Below are 6554 nucleotides of genomic sequence, written 5' to 3' on the forward strand. Positions count from 1 at the left end.
GCCAGTACCATACTGTCTTGATTACTGTAGCTTTGTGGTATAGTTTGAAGTCAGGGAGGCTGATTCACATATATACAGTGGAATATTACCCAGCCATAAAAAATAAATGAAATTAAATTATTTGTAGTGAGGTGGATGGACCTAGAGTCTGTCATACAGAATGAAGTAAGTCAGAAAGAGAAAAACAAATACTGTTTGCTAACGCATATATATGGAATCTAAAAAAAAAAAAAGTTGTGCTGACAAATCTACAGGGCAGGAATAAAGAGGTAGACATACAAAATAGACTTGAGGACATGGGGGTGAGAAGGCGAATCTGGGGCGAAGTGAGAGTAGCATATTTTATGCTACCAAATGTAAAATAGTTGGCTGGTGGGAAGCAGCAGCATAGCACAGGGAGATAGGCTCAGTACTTTGAGATGACCTAGAGAGGTGGGATAGGGAGGATGGGAGGGAGGCTCAAGAGAGAGGGGATATGGGGATATATGTAGGCACATGGCTGATTCACTTTGTTGTGCAACAGAAACTAGCACACTAACGTGAAGCAATTATACTCTAATAAAGAGCTATTAAAAAAAAAAGAAGAAAAATAATACTTCCTTCCTAGGGTGTCTGTGATGATTAAATATCTTATTACATGGAAAACACTTTGACCAGTGCCTGCTTGTGATAAGATCTCAATAAATGATGATATTAGCATGACTAGTAATCTTAAAACTAGTTGGAATAGTATTAATGGTGTACTAATGGTCGTAGTACACTTAACTGCATTTTATCTGAAGTTTAATAGGCAAAACCCTTTAAAATAAGACTTGAAAATGATGAGACATAAGAAATCAATGTTTGTTTGAAAAGAAAGCTCCACAAACAGTAATAGTTCTATGCTGTGTTTAAATATAGGCCTTCCCTCTTCCAAAATAAAATATCTCTTCCTGCTTGTTTTGTTTTTCTTAATGGACTGTAGATGTGATATTTGGAATATGTATATAAGTGATATAACATTTCAAAAATGCATATAAATCTTTATTTCCCTTCTACATGATCTCATATTAGAAACAGTGGTAAAATTTTTGGCATTTTAAGAAAGGGCTTTAAAAGTGAAGGGTCATGTGGATTACCAAAACCAGTATCTCCATCAAAGATATCTATATTTCTAACACACACTAGCAATGAGCTGTTAAATATTGAAAATATTAAAAAGCAATACTTTAAAAATACTTTAGAAGCTTAATTTGTGACTATAACCAAGTTGTAGATTTTAATTCAATATTTCCTAATAATCATACTCTGCTGAAGAATGAAGGTGTAAGTGGAAATGATCTCTGTAGAAGGCAACATGAGATATTGACAACAGAGCAAACCAATGCACAAGAACAGTAGACTCTAAATCAGGGGCATTAAGTTCCATTCATACAGTCATTCATTGGATCATTCAATGGTTGTTTCTTGAAGGCCTGTCTTGTGTTACCCAGCTCTTTTGCTGGCTAGCCTGGACTCCTTCAAAACCTATCTCAACCCTAACTCGATCTCTTGGAATCTGTTTCCTCATGTAAATTTTAGGAGTTGAATTAAATAATTCACCATGGTCCCCTTCTGCTTTAACACCTTATGATTCTACACAATCTTAAGAAGGTGTCTGTAATGTTAAATTTCACATGTAGCAAACTCTTATAATGAGGTCCCAGGACAAATGCCTATAGATAAGTTTGAGTTGATAACCATGACATGCTGTCTCCAAATTACATTTTAAAATAAAACTTTAGGATTCACCAAATCCCTTCAAGGAAAAGAAGGAGGGTATATTCTGGGCTGCATATAGTCAGTGAAAACTTGACAAATTCTTAGACCTCATCAGGTTATAAAGGAACAGTGAGAGAAAACAGAGCTCCCTACTGTTCTCTTATTGGTTTTCAAATATGAGGTACTTTTCCCTTTCTCTGGGTTACAATGCAAAACTCTGGTGTATTTGGCAGATTTCTTCCCCCCCCACCAAAAAGGATTAAACCACATGGATTGAGAAGGACTATTCTACCTCAACATTTCACTGACATGAACGCCCATGACTTTTAGTCCTTAGGTGCTTCAAGGAGGCAGAAAACAACTGAATCAGGGTGGGTTTTTTCCCTTTCTTTTTTTCAATCTTTGTGCAACTGATGGAGGGGGGGTCATTAGGTATTGGGTAACTCCTGGAACAGAAGTTAAAATTCTTTCTTATGTAACATAAAAAAAGCAGTTGGAAAAAAGGTAATTTTCTGGATATTTGAATGTTTTACAAATAAGTGAGTGGGATTTCTTCTCTGTTCATTTTAAAGACACGACTAGCTTGTTTGGGGGTCTTTCTACATTTATCTCTGCACTTCAGTTACTTAAATGGAGTTTGACTTTTGCCAGGGAAAGAACTTCGTTTATCTAAACAATTGTCAGATTTTACAAAAGATATTTAACCAAAGCTGTTCTAGCACTTACCATTTTCTTTAAGAAACCAGCATTGCAAGATGAGAAAACCTTTGTATCTCCAGCTGGAAATGGATACAATTTTTAATTACTTTCAAATTATGACTAATGTAATTTGAAATCTTTAACCCCCAGGTATGAATTAGGGAAAAAAGTTAACCATTATAGCTTGTTAATGGTAACCTGTACACAAGCTTTAAAAATACCATTTGGCACATAAGAATCACTGCTGAGAATTTAAGTTTTACATGGAAGCACAAGAAATAAAGTTAAATTATTAGCAAAAACTTCCTTTTTCTTTTTTTTTAAGATTTATTTATTATTTATTTATTTATTTAATTTATTTTTGGCTGCATCAGGTCTTAGTTGTGGCATGTGGGATCTTTGTTGTGGTGCGCAGGGCTTTCTCTAGTGACATGCGGGTTTTCTCTCTCTAGTCGTGGCACACAGGTTCCAGGGCATGTGGGCTCTGTAGTTGTGGTGCATGGGCTCTAGCTGAGACACGCGAGCTCAGTGGTTGTGGCACATGGGCTTAGTTGCCCCGCGGCATCTAGGATCTTAGTTCCCAGACCAGGGATCGAACCCACGTCCCCTGCATTGTAAGGCGGATTCTTTACCACTGGACCACCAGGGAAGTCCCCATACTTCCTTTTTTGAATGACTGTTTCTATGCTACTCATATAGTTTAAGTGAAAACTGTCAAACTGCACACATCCTGAAGCAGTGAAAAAAATAGAGTCAACATTTTGTGGCTTATAATATAGATTTTGGCAAGGAAAATAGAGTTACACCTAAAAACTAAATTAAAATAACATTTACACATTATCATAATCATACAAAATCAGACAGTAAAAGGACACCTAAACCTGTATTAGATGCTATATTCATTAACAGTTATCCCAAATATATAAATGCAATTGCCCTTAAACACAAATAAGAGCATTTTCGAAGAAAAGAAAGTAAAATGGATGCAGAAAACTGCTGTGAAAAAGCCTATGATTTATTGACACATATTTGAAAATGGAATATGTTTTTCTTTCTATAATATTAATACCATTGTTATGCTATGCTTTTTCAGTAGTTTTTCTAAGATTTATGCAAATTAGATTTGACTGTTTTACCACATTTTTGTACACAAAAAATTCGATCTGGTGTTAAGCATGTCAAATACGACTGGGTTAAGCACCCCGTTGCTTGACAATTGATGTCCTTTTAAAAAATTTAATAAGCAACATCTAGTTGAAAATACATATGCCAATGAGAATGGAAAAAGTCAGCAAAAGTGCGAGATGAAGCAGACTAGAAAATATAGAAAGTGTTTCCAATTCAGGGAGATAGAATTAAAATAACTACCCTGAACATTTGATTCAGCCATCAATTCTGGAATTTTATGATTTGAGGAAGTGTGCTGAGAGATAAAAATATTGTTAAAACAGCAGAATTATGAAGGCATAGGTATTTTCCGCATTCATTCTATGATTTTATGAATTTCAGAAAGGAAAGCTGAATTTAGGGTAGAGCTGTATCAGTCAGGGATATATATATATGTGTGTGTGTATATATATATATATATATATATATATATATGCTACAAAGTTCGTTGGCCACAAATTTCGTTTGGGTTTTTCTGTAAGATGTAAGGGAAAAACCCAAATGAACTTTTTGGCCAATGCAATATTTTTTTATACACACACACACACACACACACACACACACACACACATCCTGAGAGAGAGAGATTGATTAATTTTAAGGAATTGACTTACATGATTGTGCGACGGGCAAGTCCAAAATCTTCAGGGTAGGCCATGAGCCTGGAGACCCAGGGAGGAAGAGATGTTACAGTTTGAATCCAAGGCAGTCTGCTGGCAGAATCTCCTCTTTTTCTGGGGGACATCAGTGTTTTTCTTAAGGTCTTCAAGCGTTTTCATGAAGACCCACATCATGGAAGATAATCTGTTTTCTCAAAGTCTAATGATTTAAATGTTAAGCTCACCTTAAAATTTCTTCACAGTGACCTCCAGACGTGATTGACCAAATATCTGGGTACCGTTGGCCTAGTCAAGGTGACACATAAAATTAATCATCCTGGGAGCCGTTTTGGAAATCTTTAGAGAAAACATGTGTCATGGCTCTGATTTTTAAAGATAGTAAGAAGAGTAAATGGAACGGGAATCAACAAAGTAAGGTTCTTGCAAAAAGACAGACTATATACCATAATAAAACATCTAAAAAATGCTGGGTAAACTTTAATAAATGATCCTTTAAAGGATTAGCTGAGCTGACACAAAAAATGAGGAAAATCCCTAAGGGACAAAAATGAAAAGGAAACTGTGAAAAGAGTGTTAAGATGGGTCTCTGTTTGGCTATTCTCAGGATATTTAAACATTCAAAGGTTTTTGGAATGAGATATAGAGAAAGGGTCTTTAACCCACAAAGGAGGGAGAGTGAAGTGGTCACTAGCATTTCTAAAAAAGTCCCGCCAACTGAACAGGGACAAAGCAAGGAACATGTCTTTCCTGCTCTAGGCACAAGAGATGATATGAAATAAAATACACTTCTCAAAAATATATTTCCCCAGGCTTGATTTTGGACTTGGCGTTTATAGTATCTGAGTAGTCCAGGAAACGTCAAGCAGAGCAATTAGCATAAAAATACGTAACACATTGGAACCCAGCATAAACTAATACAGATATCTCTCCAGTAAAAGGCTCTTACCTAACACACGAGGAGAAAAAACTCCACCATGAGCAAAAATCAGTGGAAAAAAAATCAGAATTACTATTAAAAATTAATATAGGTTTTTCCATTACTGCATATAAGTACATCTATACACAATATTAAGTAAGTTAAAAAACAGAAATTGGAATCAAAACACTTTACCAATAAAAAATTTGAGACAATTCTAGACACTGACTTAATAAGATAATAATAAATATGATAATGACTAATTCTGGGAGTTAAAAAAGAATGTTTCACTAAAATATTAACACAACACCTATGAGGCCAGGGAACGTTTGTGAAAATTGTATTGTTTAGGCATATAGCAGAAATATTTACCACATTCTCTAACCATAATCATATTATTACAAGTAATAAAAAGTTTACTAAAGATATCTTACATAGTTGGATTTTTAAATACACAGCATAATGAACAACGAAGATCTGACAACATATTAGAAAATACAATTGAACAAAAACAAAATATTGAAAAGTTTAGTTTAATTGATATTCATATAAGGTATTAATGAGGAGAAAATTTCTAGCAAAAAGGAGTATACTAGAAAAGAATTAGCTAGTTTTACTTTATTTTATTTTTTATTGAAGTATAGTTGATTTACAATATTGTGTTAATTACTGCTGTACAACAAAGTGATTCCGTTATACATATATATATATATATACATTCTTTTTTATCTATTCTTTTCCATTATGGTTTAACATAGGATATTAGCGAATTTTAGATTAAGAAATTCTCAAAAGGACAAGAGTCACTCACTCAAAGGATGTAGAAGAAAATAAATAATAAATACAAAATTTGCAATTACCAAAATTAATGCAAGTAAAATTGAAAAATATTAATGTTTCTAAGATCATTTAAAAAATGTTATCTTGAGCAAAAAAACTACCCTTAAATTCATCAGACTCACTTCTCATTTTATTGGTCTAGTGTTACCTTCACCTGACAAGGACAGAACCAGAAGGAAAAATTACACACCAATAACATCAGTTAACAGTCATTAGACCTAAGTAAAATATTAATGGACCAATCCTGTACTATAGTTAAAAAATATATACGATTATGTTGGATTGAATCACTCAAGAGTAAGGAAGACTGACCCTTAGAAAAGTCTATCAATGTAACTCACCTCATTAACTGATTAATCCAAGGAGATAAAAGATTGTATCATAGATGCAAAAAGAAAGAATTTTATAAGACCTCCATACCCATTCACATAAAAAGATATTCAGGGCTTCCCTGGTGGCGCAGTGGTTGAGAGTCCGCCTGCCGATGCAGGGGACGTGGGTTCGTGCCCCGGTCCGGGAGGATCCCACGTGCCACGGAGCGGCTGGGCCCGTGAGCCGTGGCCGCTGAGCCT

Source organism: Physeter macrocephalus, chromosome 13 (genome assembly GCF_002837175.3).
Source record: "Physeter macrocephalus isolate SW-GA chromosome 13, ASM283717v5, whole genome shotgun sequence".
Taxonomy (NCBI): domain Eukaryota; kingdom Metazoa; phylum Chordata; class Mammalia; order Artiodactyla; family Physeteridae; genus Physeter; species Physeter macrocephalus.